Genomic DNA, 15,741 nt, shown 5'->3' on the forward strand with positions numbered 1-15,741 from the left:
TAGGGCTTGGCCTGGGACATATTGCTGGCTGATCTATGAGAGTTTAGGGCATGATCCTCATCTGTAAACTCTTAAATCCAATTCACTTGCATATCATGGTATCACCTCCCTGATGTCATCATGGTCCTCTTCATGAATGAAGGACAAACAATATCCTCCATGAGTATGAGCTGCCCTACTAGGAACCCAACTGGAACTGACACCTGAGCAACACAACTTTTTTTCTTTTTTTCCTTTCCTTTCCTTTTCTTTTCCTTCTTTTCCCGTTGTCCACATAGGGTTTCACATCTTTAGCTATGAGTATTCTGTCCAAAGAAATATAAATTTTGGTTCGCAAGATGATAAACTAAATAAAACATAATTAAAGAGATGAATCTTTTAAGAGTGAAGAGATTATAAAAATCATTCCAGATCCACACAGAAATGATCTTTATAGGATCTTATGACTTAATTTATCCAGTATTGACCATAAAGAATTTCTATGGATGGGGTCATCAGTTTACCCTATACATTTATCAGGATGACTGGAATTGGGAGAATAGAGTACTTCCATATGCTTGCAGAGAATTGAACTTTGTTGCTATCTTTGTGAATTACTGGAGTGCTATATTTACTGAACAAAAGCTCCATTTATAGATTTTGGGAAAAAAAGAAAAGAAAAGGAAATTCATAGGCTGCCTGTTCCCCTCCCCTTAGGCAAAAGGAGTGAAGCAGAGATTCCCTGCAGAGTCTGCTTATGTCAAAAGAATATCAATTATGTACTGACTTATTCCTATTATTTTAACATATGTGACATGGGGAGAGGGGAGGAGAAACATTTAATGATAAGCATATATGTATATTATTTGTCATTACTGAATAATTATTCAAATTCCAAAGTTGGTGGGAGGAACAGAGGAAGCAATAGCTTATGAATCCCAAATGCATGAAAACTCTTAGAAATACAGAATTTACATGTCAAGGATACAAATGGTGAAAAAGCTTTCAAACTCAGGGTTCTTTTTTGTTTGTTTTTTTTTATTTTGCTAAGCAAATTTCATGAAGTATTCTTTCATTGTGTAGATCTTGAATGCTCAACTTCTGCCAGTGATCACAGGATTACAAACACCTGAAAGGCAGAGCGCAGACTAGAGATGAAAGACTTCCTTTTCTTATTTTCCTCTCATTGATCATCAGATTGGTTTTGATCTCTGCCTTTCCCCTCCATCCTGACTTGTGCCCTAATTATCTGAGCCGGCACAATGCTGTTTCAGTATCACCCCTCTTTCCGTTGTAATTGAAGATTCTGAGCTGGCCCGAATCCTGTCGGTGGCCCCATTCAAAGCATTCATTTCTCTTACTAATAGAGCTCTACTACTGTGTTTCCCACTAGTTTGGTTTTCAAATGTTTCTCATCTACCCCCTTTGCAAATATTTTAAAGAAGATAAAAGCTATGACTGAATTGGGACAGAAGAAAGCTCAAGTAAAACTTGAAGTTCATCTTTCACTAAGCCTGCAGCTCTTACCTGAGAGATTTGTTAAGAAACTCTTTTCTCCTGTAGTTTACATGATTTGTGTTTTTTAGATGCTTTGCCATAAATATTATAAAGAGATGATCATACCATTCATAGTTGGAAAGGACCTTGGATATTTTCTTTTCCAGCACATTTTACAAATGAGAAAACTAAATTGCCTAAATTCTTAATCAATGTGTCATCTACAGAGTTGGTATCCGGATCTCTCTTAACTCCTTCTCCAGTACACTTTCCTCAGAGGCATAGTGTGGCATTGTGTCTAGGGAACTAGAAGGCCTTTATAGGCAGGGATTCATTTCTCTGCCTTCCATAGTGCTCTGTATGCAATAAACATTGATTTAAACTTGTTGAAGGCATAGTTCTTTTAAGACAAGGAATAGAATTCTCTGATGTATTCTAGGCAGGATGCTGTTTTAGGCATCAATGGAATTGTTGGAGATTGGGAAAGCCTAAAAACTGATCTAAGTCCTTCAGTATAGGTTAAAATTACTTTCCCACTAACCATAGGAAGCACTGTAAACTCTAGGAACATATACATTTGGTATATTTTGAGAGTAAGAAGGCTAATAACTTATGTTTTCATAAATTCATAATTTATAATTGAAAAGCATTTTGCATATTAACAAATATTTATTAAACACATGTTCCATATGCTGATATTTCATAAAAACATAGGTCTATTAGGGTTCCAAAAAGAAGTAAATGTGATGGGGTACAGAGGTACAGAAGCATCAAACCCCCAAAATATATTGAGGTTCCAAGATTATCCCTCTATAGTCCAGCAAATGGTGGGATTGGGGGTGGTGTCATAAGGTATCTCAAAAGAATTTGTAGATTTAGACCATCTCCAAATCAAGAGGCAAAGATTTTATTATACTGTTGATGGTCGGATAAATTCCAAAAAGTTTTAGCCATTAACAAAGAGGATGCCATTAAGGAAAGCTTAAGTTCTATACCTTCGGAATCTAATACTTAATGTGCAACAAGAAAATGGTATTTACACACATATATTGTATCTAGGTTATATTGTAACACATGTAAAATGTATGGGATTGCCTGTCATCAGGGGGAGGGGATAATTTGGAAAAATGAATACAAGGGATAATATTATTAAAAAAAAAAAGATAATTGTATAAATATGTTTACATATATTGAATATTGTATAGCATATATTGGATTGCTTACTATCTAGGAGAGAGGGTGGGGGGAGGAGGGGAAGATTTGGAACACAGGGCTATGCAACTGTCAATGTTAAAAAAATAATGCATGCATATTTTTTGAAAATAAAAAGTTTAAAAAAAAAAAAAAAAAGGAAAGCTTAAGTTCCTATCTAAGGAGTTGGGGGGGGGGTATTGATTAGACCATTAATTGGCAGACTAACCCTAAAAGGAGTTACCTGTAACAAGGAGAAAGAGGTCATAAAACAAGCCAAGTCCATAGAAAACGTGGCCACAGAACAGGAGGTTCAGGATGAATCTGTAAAGAAGGGGGTACAGGTAGGGTTTTTTTTGTAGGGGAAAAATAACTTGGGGGATTGACATCATAACTTGACTTTCTGACTAGATACAGTAACTGTGAGGTCATGATGATTTTGTCAGTGTGAGAAATTTGGCTAAGAATTCAACTTGGACAGATTGCCTTGAAAGTCTACTTAAGGATAACAAAAGGCCTACTTAAGAACAAAAGGTCCTCTTATAATTTTATCTGTGCTCCTTCTAGCTTGCCTGGGAATGGGGGGAGGAGGGACTTTGTTGCTTGCCCAGCAAAATTCATGCTTTCCTGTATATGCCTCTTTCTATGGCCCACAAGCTAGCAAAGACCTGGGATCTTTTTGTTGGGGTCTTACTTCCCCATCGAATGGAGTTGTTCACTTGAATCTAGGTCTATTGACTATAATATCCATTGTACTACGATAACATATCTGACTATAATATGTACTGTACTACTATAATATATGACTATAATCAGTTTTATCCATCCTAAACTGTTTTTTTTTTAAACTAGGGCAAAGATCATAATAATAGCAACAGTAATAATAACTAGCATTTATATAATGCTTTAAGATTTGCAAAAAGGACATGGCAGTCAAAACTGCTATAGCTAGATTCCTGAAACTCAGAGAAATTCTTCCTTGAACGCAGTGAAAGAACTTATATGCTCAAACTTTTATATACACATTCGGTTCTAGTTCAGCAACCAACCAAAAGGCTTTTTGTCACCATAAAGTAAATCGAAAGAAAACAGTCTGAAGTGGGGGATAAGAGTGTGGACAAGGATTCCTTCATCATGTATGGGGGTTCACCAATCATCCATATAGGTTGGAAGCAGGCAGGATATATTGTGTGTGTCCTTAGGATTGCATTTTTAATCAGTACAAATGCAAAATGTCATGTTTAGATTAAAATATCAATCTCTCAAATACAAATTTTGGAAAGCATGACAAGAGAGAATTTCCTCTAGGAGGAAAAAAAGTCTAGGGGCTTCAGTATTGCAACTTCAATATGTCAATAATTGAGAAAGTTAACATAATTTTAGGTTATTTTGAGATGGCACAGGGGATAGAGTACTGATATAGAGTGAGATCTTTGGGGGAGAAGGGTTGGAAAGGCCCTGATGTGAACTGTGTCCCCTTTAATCTGTGGGGGAAGAGTGACTCAGGTTTCAAACTCTCCTCTAAGAGGGGCACATCTCCTGTCCATAAAGGAAACTCCCAAGATAAGTAATCTCATTCAATTTTGAATTGAATTGAATTAAAAATCAGTCTCTCAGATTCATCCAGAGATTCAGGGCCAAAGATCAAAGCAGCTCCAATATATCTAGCTGTATGCTCAGACATCTTTGCAGAAGTCCTAATAGGAGTGTGTCCACTGATGAAGATATTTTCTTCTCTGTATAAACCCATCTTTGCAATAGTCCTGACAGGACTTCGTCCACTAAGAAAGCTGTCAGTGCAAATAAATCCCCTTTTTGCCACAAACTTCAGGTTTGCAAATTCTTTTGCAAGGAATCTGTGACATCTTCTAGAGGGGATCTCTTGCCCTCAATTCTTGCACCTCATCAGTACCAGGCTTAGAGTGAGTAAATCTCCTCATTCTGAGTTCAAATCTGGCCTCAAACACTTACTAGCTGTGTGACAAGTCATTTAATCCTATTTGCCTCAGTTTCTTCTTCTGTAAAATGAGCTGGATGAGGAAATGCAAACTACTGCCAAGAAAACCCCAAATGAAGTTATGACTATAAACAACTGAACAACATTGAAAGGCATAATATCTACCTTGGTTTTTGTTTTTCATTTTCAAATGATACCATGACATCAGGGAGGTGATGCCATGATATGCAAGTAAATTGGATTTAAGTGAGGATGGGTTAGTATCCAGATATTAATACCATTGTATTCTGTCTGGTTCAGATCTGTTTAAATTATGTTATTCAGTTCTAGGTAGCCCATTTTAATAATAAGATCAATAATTTAGAGTATATTAGTAAGAACCATGATACCTCAAAACAATGCCAAATGGGGATTAGCTGGGAGAACTGTAAATGGGAGAAGAGGACTTAAGAGAGCCATAATGACAGTTTTCTAATATAGAAAAGACTGATACAGAAAAGAGTCTTTAAAGTTTTTCTGCTTGGTGAAATGTGGTACAAAAGGGCAGATTTTATCTTAATATAAGAATTCCAAAATAGGTTGCTCCAAATTGAGAGACAGTAGGTAACCCCTCAATGGATATCTTCTAAAAAAAAAAAATTAGATGACAACTTATACTGCAGAGGGATTCTTATTCCAATACAGCTAGATTAGATGGCCTCTTTCATCTTTTCTGAGTGTAACGTTCTGTGGGCTACGAGAAAGGTAAAAACTTTATTATTCCTACCAACTTGTAAACTCCCCAAAGATGGGAACCATTTCATTCATCTTTGTATCTCCCTTAGGTCACATTACATTGGTGTTCTTTGTACTTTTTGTTGGTATGAACTGAAATGACTAGCAAGTTACATGAGTAACAAAAAATTTCAAAAGTGCATATAGTCCTTTAAGAATTACTAAGTAATTTTCTCTCATTGTGTTCTCTTCTTTTTTTTTTTTTTTTTTTTTTTTTTTTAAACGAGGCAATTGGGGCTAAGTAACTTGCCCAGGGTCACACAGCCAGGGAATGTTAAGTGTCTGAGGTCACATTTGAACTCAGATCCACCTGACTTCAGGGTTAGTGCTCTATCCCCTGTACCAACTAGCTGCCCCTCCATTTTCTCTCACTGTGAACCTGTGGGTAGGTTGTGTAAATATATTCTCCATTTTATAAATAAAGCTGATTTTGTATCTTGTTTAGATTCCACCAGCTAATTAATAGCAAATTCAGAAATACTGTACAACTATGCAATTTGGGTTTCCAGTCGAGTCCTGAGAACAGTCAAACAGAAGCAGAATTAGGATCATAGGATTTAGAACTGGAAAGAAACTTAGCATCTCATTTAACTCTAATTTTATATTAAGGAAAATGAGATCAAGCTAAAATAAATAAATAAATAAATAAAATAATTTCACTTCTTTACATATTAGGGATAGAAGAGTTGGATTTGAAACTGGTTTCTCCCAATACTCTATCTACTATTATGCATAGGAATAACAATTCTGGGAACAAGGTTTTGTTGCAATAGAAATGAGAAGAGAATATTGCATTTTCCTACAAAAAGTTGGTCATGTGTTTAAAAAAAAAAAACAGTGCCAGATAAATGGCGAAGTGGATAGAGCACCAGTCCTCAAGTCAAGAGTTCAAATTTGACCTCAGACACTTAACACTTCCTAGTTGTGTGACCCTGAGCAAGTCACTTAACCCCAATTTGCTTTCCAAAGAAAAAAGAAACATACTCTTTAAAAAAAAAAAAAAAAAAAAAAAAAAAAAAACTTTTTGAAGCCATTCTTTGAGGTATTAAGTGGGTGCCTCCCAGTATGCCCAGTATAAGAACCGGCTGGTTCATAGTCACTCAAAGGTCAGAAGCCATAGAACCAATAAGAGATTTCAAAAACAATGATTAGAATCCCATAATCTAGTTAATTCAAAAATATCTGTAACAAATAACTTTACTATTGATAAAAACAGCTAAAGTTTAAAGTATTAGAGAATACACAACTTATCTTTCTTCTTTCCCTGGTTCCTATCTTTCCCTTTCTACTCCTTCCAAATCATAACTTATAGATATACTTTTGTTATTTCAAATAGAGCTTAAACCTGACTCTATTGTTCAGCTGCATCTGAGAAAGGAAATTGTTAGGAGTCTGCCAAAGCCTTGTTGTGACCCATTTTTATGCTTTCCTCCTTGTTGGAGGATTCTTGTTAAACCACATACTCTATGTTATCCAAAGCAAGATAGTTACACTGATATAAAGTCTTATCCTGGCTTTAAAATTAAAAGGGAGGAAAATTGAAAATAGTTTTGATATGTTACCTTCCTAGATTTATGAAAGCTGATAGAAGAAAAGTTTGCACACAATTTCTTTCTTTGCATTCAATGTATTTATTGATCTTTTATTTATTCATTTTATGTCTTTGTTTCTTACTTAACTACCACTGCAAAATAACCTGGTCTTTGACTTATTTTAATTTTCACTACCTTTAGAAAACCATCTAAGAATCACTCTTGCAATTGATCTGAAGGGAAAAAAAATGTTCCTATATAAATTCTGCTCCCTTGCTTCTGGATTTTCTTTTGACATAAGTGAGCTGATGAGAAGTTCCCACAGTTTGGCTATGTTGATTCCTTGATCCTCCAATCTCCCACCATTTAACAGTATAAAATATATTCAATATCCACTGTGCAAACTGTCTCCTGAGAGAAGGAAATCATTTTTCTTAATCAATACTCCAAGACTGAGAATGTTTACTACAACTGATGATACTGGTATACTTCATTTTATTGTGCTTTATTTTATCGCACTTCTCAGATATTATGTTTTGTTGTTTTTTTTTTTTAAATTGAAGGTTTGTGGTAACCTTCTTTGATCATTTATTGCCATCATTTTTTCAACAGCATATGCTCACATCATATCTCTGAGTTGCATTTTGGTAATTTCCACAGTTTTGGGGCACCACAAATTACACCCATATAAAACAATGAACTTAATAGATAAATGTTCTCTGTGTCTTGACTATTCCACTGACCAGCCATAACTCCATCCCTCTCTCTCTCTTTGGCCTTCTCTATTCTTTGAAATACAACAATATTGAAATTAGGTCAATTAATATCCCTACTGTGATCTTTTGAAAGTAAGACAATCAATTCAACAAATTTCAGTGTTGTTTTATTTTAAGAAACTATCACAGCCACCCCAACCTTCAGCAACTACCTCCCCTGATCATTCAGCTGCCATCCATAGTGAGGGAAGACTCTCTACCAGCAAAAATATAACTCAGATGATGGTTAGTGTTTTTTAACAATAAAATGTTTTTAAATTAAAGTATGTGGGGTTTTTTTTTTTTTTTGGTTTTTTTTTTTAGAAATAGCTATTGCATGCTTAATAGGTTACATTATCATATAAATATAACTTTTATGTGTACTGGGAAACTAAAAAGAGGAACCAAATGGGTAATATCTCTAAAATATGCCTGTCATTTACTTGCTTTGCTATTATTTGCATTGAGAGGCAACCTGTGTAGTGAATAACAAGCTATCCTGGAATCAGTTCTGTTCCCATCTCTGATACATACTATGTGTGTGGTTCTAGGCAAGCTATCTGTCTTTTCAGTACTCAGGACAGATAAGACTCCAAGCTGCAGAATAGATAAAATGGTAAAGAGTCTACAAGAAGTTCCCTATATCAATGAAATCAAAATTTTATAGAATCATTGCAGGGGATGGAGGAAGGAAGGAAGAAAGGGAAGAAAACGGGAAAAAAGAAAAGGAAGGGAAGGGAAGGAGGAAAGAAAGAAACATTTGGGGCCACCTCCAGACATCCTGATCTATATCTTGCCACTGGACCCAGATGGTTCCTGTACTCCTAACTTCTCAAAACATCTTGTGTAGCTTTGTGCCCACTTGGTATTTATTTGCTTGACTCCATATTATATGGAAAGAAAGAGATAGACAAAAAACTTGTAACAGATAAGCATAGTCAAACAACAAATCTCGTACTGTCCTTGTCCAAAAATGTGTTCCTTTCTGCAATCATCTATGTGTCAGGAAGTGGGCAGCAAGTTTCATCATCAATCCTCTAGAATCATGACTGATCATGGTATTAATCAGAATCGTTTTGAAATTTGGTTTTACAATGTCGATATTACCATATAAATTGTTCTACTAATTTCATTTTGCTTCAGACCACAAATTGTTCATTCTCCAGGAAGTTAACTATTTTGTTTGCAAATTCTGTATTTTAAAATCTAACTCTTCATGCTCCACCCAAAACTCAGCCTCTTTCTAGCTTTGCTATTTTTATTAATAATTATGCAATAATAATAAGAATCAACTAATCAACTAGGGCTATAACTTTATTTTCAATATGGACTTTTCCCTCCTCCCTCACTGTTCCACATGTAATTAGCCAACAACTCCTATTAATCTTTCTTTATAATAGCTCTCGGATCTTTTTCTTTCCCTTTTTTCCCCCAAGTAAATAGGCTGTACTGGATTGGATCAATTGGATTAGATAAATTAGTCTTTTTAAAAAACAGTTCTCTTCATTATGTATAGATGTCATCCACAACTCTTATATATCTTCCCTAAATACTTTCCATTTATATACTATTCTGTTACTCAGAAACCACTAGTCCTTCAACGACCTTGGCTACTTGGAACATAGTCAAGAAGACTAGAAGGAAGGAAACGAACACTTCCAGGCATAATAAATGTCATAAAGTCCATACACTCAATTTCATATACTTATTTTTAAAATGCTAATTAAGAACTAATATCCTTGAGCTCAGATATTAGGTACTCTTGTTTTAAACACAGTTTTAGAAAATGTGTTTATCTAACTTTTATCTCCACAACAAGGAAGAAGCAACAAATTAGAAGGTTGGGGAAGGAGGAAAAAGCCTGTGTTCCAGACAGCTGAATTAATGTAATTAGCAACATTTTGAATAAATGAGGAATTACTTTAATAAAAATTATTTTTTTTTCCCCTGAGGTTGGGGTTAAGTGACTTGCCCAGGGTCACCACACAGCTAGGAAGTGTTAAGTGTCTGAGATCACATTTGCACTCGGTTCCAGCTGAATTCAAGGCTGATGCTCTATCCACTGGGCCACCTAGCTGCCCCCATGTAATAAAAATTAAATTCTTGCTATCCATCTATGGCAATATAACTAGTGGCATGCTTAGTGAAGATGAATGTTCTTCTGAATGTGTCAGTTGCATCTAAGGACAACATTTCAAATTAGACTCTTGTTCTTTTAAAATACAATTTTATGAATATTTTGCTTTTATGTTGCCTAAATTTCCCTCTCCCCACTTCCTCCACTCTCCACAACAACACCACTGCCACCTATCTTTGAGAATCATCTCTTATTTTAAAAAAAAAAAAAATTATAATTTCAGAAGGACAAAAAATCAGCAAAACAGATCAATACATTGAAAGGAATCTAACAATATATGCAATGTTCCACATCTAAAGATCATTGCCCACTACCCCCACCTCTGCAAAGGAATAAGAGAATGTATCTTCTCGAAATTCTTATTTGGACTTATTTATGACTGAATCAGTTATTTTTTAATTAAATTCCTATACTTAATCTAACAAACTTCTATTTATTTGATCAGTCTCTTCTCTCCATTTAGGGGAGAGGGAAGGAGAAGGGAAGAAGGAGATACAGCAAAATCACCCAGATTCTCTAAAATAGAGTTCCTTTCATAATTCTAACCTCTAGGGAGAAAGGAGCTTTGTTTTCAACTTATTTCAGGTTAATTAAATGAATGAGTAGGGTCTGGAAGGAGAGAGAAATGAGGGTGTGACCTAAGATATGATCTGAGTTTTGAGGCCTGTTTACTGAAAGAGTAAATGGAAGCCTAGCTAAATCAAACGAGATTCCTCAAAAGTTGGTGAGAAAATGGGCAAGGCACCTGCAAACAAAGAGAATGTGGATCACAACATTGTATTTTCGCCTTTTTGGTTGTTGTTTTCTTGCTTGTGTTTTTCTTGGGTTTTTTTTTTCCTTTTGATCTTTTATTTTTCTTGTGCAATATGATAAATGTGAAAATATATATTTTTTAAATTCCACATATTTAACTTATACTAAATTACTTGCTGTTTAGGGGGAAAAAAGGGAGAGGAAGGGAAACAATTTGGAACACAAGGTTTTGCAAGGATGAATGTGGAAAACTATCTTTGCACGTATTTTGAAAAATAAAAAGTTATTATTAAAAAAAAAAAAAAAGAAAGAAAGAAAAAAAAAAAAAAGAAAATGGGCAAGGGAGATTGTAGCTATGGTCCAAACAAGGGAAAGTTATAACTAAATCAAAGAGAACACAGAGATGATAAAATTTGTCTAAAACCATGCCTTTAGCTAATCGAGCTGGGGTTCAGGATTTAGGCAATACTCTCCCCATTGATGGAGATAGTGATTGGATAATCACTACCCAAAGCTTCCTGCCTGCATGAGGGGAGGGGTTCAGAAGAGTTTAGAAGAGAAGAGATTCTGTTTTCCAGCTTCATGAGTACATACAATTTCATAGCTTTTCTAAATGTTTACTTCCTCCCTAAGACTTTTGTCTCCCAGCACCTGAACCACTGGAGTTCTCCCTCTCTCCTAGTAGAAACCCTAGAGGGACATTGAGTGAGATTTCTCTCTACCAATAGATACCTAAGCTTTGAGTATGGGTTATAGTGCTAGTACAGTTTCTGTCACATATTAGGTGTTTAATAAATGCCAATAAATTGATTTTTCTGGCTCTAAAGCTTATTACCTGTTTGACTTTGGTAAAATAAAGGGGTGAGGGGTTTGAAGTAGATGGGCCTTGTGGTCTCTTTCTATCAGCTATCACCCAAGCGCAATGATCACACCAATAATCACACCAAGCCAATGATCAATCAATTGATTAATAATACTATACTGAAAATATCTCTTGCTTCTATCCAGCAAAGTAAAAAAAAAAAAAAAAAAAAAAAAAAAAGGAAACTCTACTTTTTAGATTTTTACTTGGGAACTGAAACCTTAGATCTTATTCTTGTTCTCTATCCCACCTCTTCCCCATCATCAGCACACCCCACACTTGGCTACTTAAAATACAAAAGTCAATTTGAGTGGAAAAGAACTTTAACCCTAATCCTTGTGGGAAGCCAAGTAATTCCTTGTGCCTGACATTCCCTATCAAAATCAGAATCCCTCAAACTACCTGAATCCAGAATTAATTGCCTAATTAATTACCCAGCTTCTATATCTAAACACTCCTGAGCTCCCTCCCCTCTTAACTTCACTCTCAACTGGAAACAGGATCACAAGTGGCATCTGTCCTTGAACCCTAACCTTAACTCCCTAGGACCTTTTTTTGCTCTCTATCAATTGATTCTAATTTCCACTTTTGGCTTAATTTATCCTTTCTTTTTTAGCTCTAATCTTTTATATTAAACCCTTTCATTATTTTTCCTTAGGCCTTTTCTTTCTTGAACTCCAGTTTCCCATAATTGTATAGTATCTCCATTTCCCTATTTCTAGCATTTTTAGAACTCTGGCCACAGCCTTTATACCCCCATGTTTACATCAAAAATGCATGAGGGAATCTTCGCCCTTATTTGCTTCTTTAGCCACCAGGTAGCATTGTTAACCACTTATTAAAAAAGAACCCAGGGGCAGCTAGGTGGTGCAGTGAATAAAGCAGCAGACTTGAAATCAGAAGGCCCTGGGTTCAAATTTGACCTCAGACACTTAACACTTCCTGGCTATATGACCCTGGGCAAGTCACTTAACCCCAATTGCCTCAGCAAAAAAAAAAAAAAAAAAAAAAGAACCAATGCTCCACCCTAATAGTTAGGAAAGTACTGTGAAAATGAGTGACTTATATATCTCTCAAGACAACTCTCCCTGGTCTCCTTAGACAACAGTTTCCTAGCCTCTTTTGTATTATAGGATACTTTGGCATCTAGAGAAGACCATGGACCCTTTTTCACAATGTTGTTTTAAAATGATTAAAATATAAATACATAGGGCTGCAAAGAAAACCAAAGATTAGTATGTGTATGTGTGTGAGGGTAAGATATCATATTTTTCCCATCTAAATTCATGGACTCTTTAAATTTATAGATTTCTGGGTAGTTCATGAACTCCAGGTTAATTCCTGTGGTAGACTAAAGTAGACTTACTGATATGCACTTATCCAATCAGAATAGTTCTGAGCTCCCACCTACCAGAAATTCAGCTCCTTTCCTGAATAAACTAAATTTCACTGGAGCATTGTCATTTGACCATGATATAACGGGACTATGTATACAATGTTACATTCTTTTGCTTAGGATCAATAAAGGGGCTAAATTATAAATGATAGGACATCTATAGTAATATCTCATTTTATAATGAGATATAATGAGAAGAGTAGAGAGGAGTAATGGGAAGTTTTATCACAGGTTGACCTTACAGTATTTATTTTACCCCAAATGATATAGCCTTTAAAAAAAAAAAAAAACACACACAGAATGGAAAATACAAACTTAAATAACTACAACTGGCTTCCCAGAATACTTGTGAGTGTAAGAAAGTGTCAATTCATATATTTCATAATTTCCTTTTATTAATTACAAAACTTTACTGTATATTTCCTCTATTTCAAATTCCCTGCAGTAATTCAATAGCCATTCTATTTTGAAGGGAACACAGAAAGAAGATAGAACTAAAGGACTTAAGTAAGTCAAAAAACCTAATTTAAAATTCCAACTTTGACACTTGGCCATTACACTTCCCTGAGCTTCAGGATCCTAATCTGTAAAAATGGGAATGATATAATTTGTACAAACTACTTCATAGTATTGTTGCTATATAAGTCCTTTCTGGAATGGGAATATACCTTGTTATTATTATTAAGCCTTTCTTTATAGTCCCCCCCAATACTATTTTCATTCTAGAAAATAGCAGCATTACCAATTGTCATGTTATCAAACACTATAATACAATCGAGTATTTTTATGTTTGGCTAGCTGCTTTCATAGGGGGAAAAAGACTGATATTTTCCATCTGATATTTTTGCATGAATTCACATTTTATCTTGGACATGTTTGACAATGACCAAATAGTTTGCCATGGTAAATGAATTTCACTGTTAATTGTGATTGTAAAAAAGGCTACAGTGTATATACTGCCAAGCTTAATGAGAGAAGTATTTAAATAATAGTCTATCTAACCATTTAGTAGCATCTCATTAAAATTTCAAATATTCTTTGACAATTTTCCAAAATTGGATTAAGAAGATTCTGTTACATTGGAATTGAAGAAAATAAATGGTAGAGTGATACAAAGACAGAATAAAAGGCATTTTCTAGATGGAGAGGCATTAGCTGCATGGTCCTGCAGGATTTTAATACTAGCATCAGTCTTACTTGACATTTTGATAATTACTCTGGAAAAGGTAGAACACAATCAAATCTTCACATTCTCTTATAAGACAAAGTTTTTGAGGTTGTAAAATGCCACGCTGATGAAGAATAACCTGCAAGAAAATCTCACAAACCTATATGAATGTGAAAAAAGTGAGAGCTCTTCAATATAAGCAAGTATTAGGTATTGAATAAGTGAAGGACAGAAGAAAGAAAATTAAAATGAGGACAGCCTTGGAAGACTTTGGCATAATTTTTTTATTGAGGCCAAAAAAAGGTAAGGAAATGCCCAGATTTACCTAAAAAAGACTTCTTTTAAAAAGGCAGAACAAAAAGCATTGTCCAAAAAGTAAATAAAACTTTAGTTGTCATTTGCATTTATTTCTGATATAATCTGTTTACATCAAGAAAAGCCAAATAACTGCAAAGCTCTAAATGAGAAGGACTAAAATTACCAAAAAGTTGATGAAGTTTTATAAGACAATAAGGCTAAAGAAAACAAAATACAAACAAAAAAATACTCTGAAAGGAGTAGTCAAGAGAAAAAAAGTACCTAAATTTATATGCTAGATAAGAAATAATTTCTAATACAATCTTATAATAAAGGTTGAATACCCCCAAAACAGATCTTTAGAATAATGATCTAATCAAAAAGCATTTTACTATATACCTTTTGCATTTCAGACATGGTGCCAGCCACAAATACAAAAAAGGACAGTCTCTATAATAGAAGAACTTCAATTCTATTGGGCAGCAGAGAGAGTAGAAAAGGGAAGAGAGGGAATTATAGAAGGGGAAAAGAGAGTTATTACAAGCACAAGTAGAAGAGTTAGTATTGGCAAAAAGGGCCACCTCATCTTCTGAGATTAGGTAAAGGAAGAAAAAATATTGGGTGAGGTGGTACAGATACAGAGGTGTTTTGAATTATGAAATTGAATGTGAGAGGTAGGTTTTGAAGAATGACCTTACTTTTTAATTGAAGGAATAGTGTAAATGACTTGAGAGAAGAGAAAGTTTTGGATAGCTACTTTGAGAAATAAGAAGGAAATAAGGAAGGAATAAAAATACTTGTCATGTAGCAGCAAGAGAGAAAGTGAGATTGGATAGCATAAATTTATAGTGGATTTAGCCAACCCACTTGCATGACTTCTTGAGAAAGACTAGAAAAAGTCCAAGGTGAGAGTAATCCAAGGCTGGAATTTGGAAAGACTTAAACAGAATAAGACAAAAGGAAAATGAATCCAGCTAAAGCATCCAGATATGAAATTAGCACCTAGGAAAACAGAGGTTTTCCTAGCAGATTGAGCAGAGATTGCTAAGGAGGAAGAAAAGTTTAGGATGGGTAAAATAGAGAGATGAAGAGACAAAAAGTTGTGGTCTGATACAGGAAGTTAATTTTTTTTTTATTTAGAATTTTTTTCCACAGTATATATGCATGAGTAATTTTTAAAATAATATTATCCCTTATATTCATTTTTCCAAATTATCCCCCCCCCTCCCTCCACTCCCTTCCCCCCAATGACAGGCAATTCCATACATTTTACATGTGTTACAATATAACCTAGATACAATATATGTGTGTAAATACCATTTTCTTGTTGCACATTAAGTTTTAGATCAGGAATTTAATTTATAGATTGTGGAAGGGAAACTTATGTGCATGAAAAGATGAAGGGTAAGACCATCCCTGAGTGTGTGTCACAAATTGAGTAAA

General features: G+C 34.8%; 1 protein-coding gene across 7 annotated transcripts in view; it reads left to right on the forward strand.

Annotated features, from left to right (window-relative positions):
- FYB1 (FYN binding protein 1) overlaps positions 1-15,741 on the forward strand; it is a 199,322-nt gene that overhangs the window by 120,059 nt on the left and 63,522 nt on the right. The gene's annotated exons all lie outside the window — the stretch shown is intronic.

This window comes from Sminthopsis crassicaudata, chromosome 1 (assembly GCF_048593235.1).
Source record: "Sminthopsis crassicaudata isolate SCR6 chromosome 1, ASM4859323v1, whole genome shotgun sequence".
Lineage (NCBI taxonomy): Eukaryota > Metazoa > Chordata > Mammalia > Dasyuromorphia > Dasyuridae > Sminthopsis > Sminthopsis crassicaudata.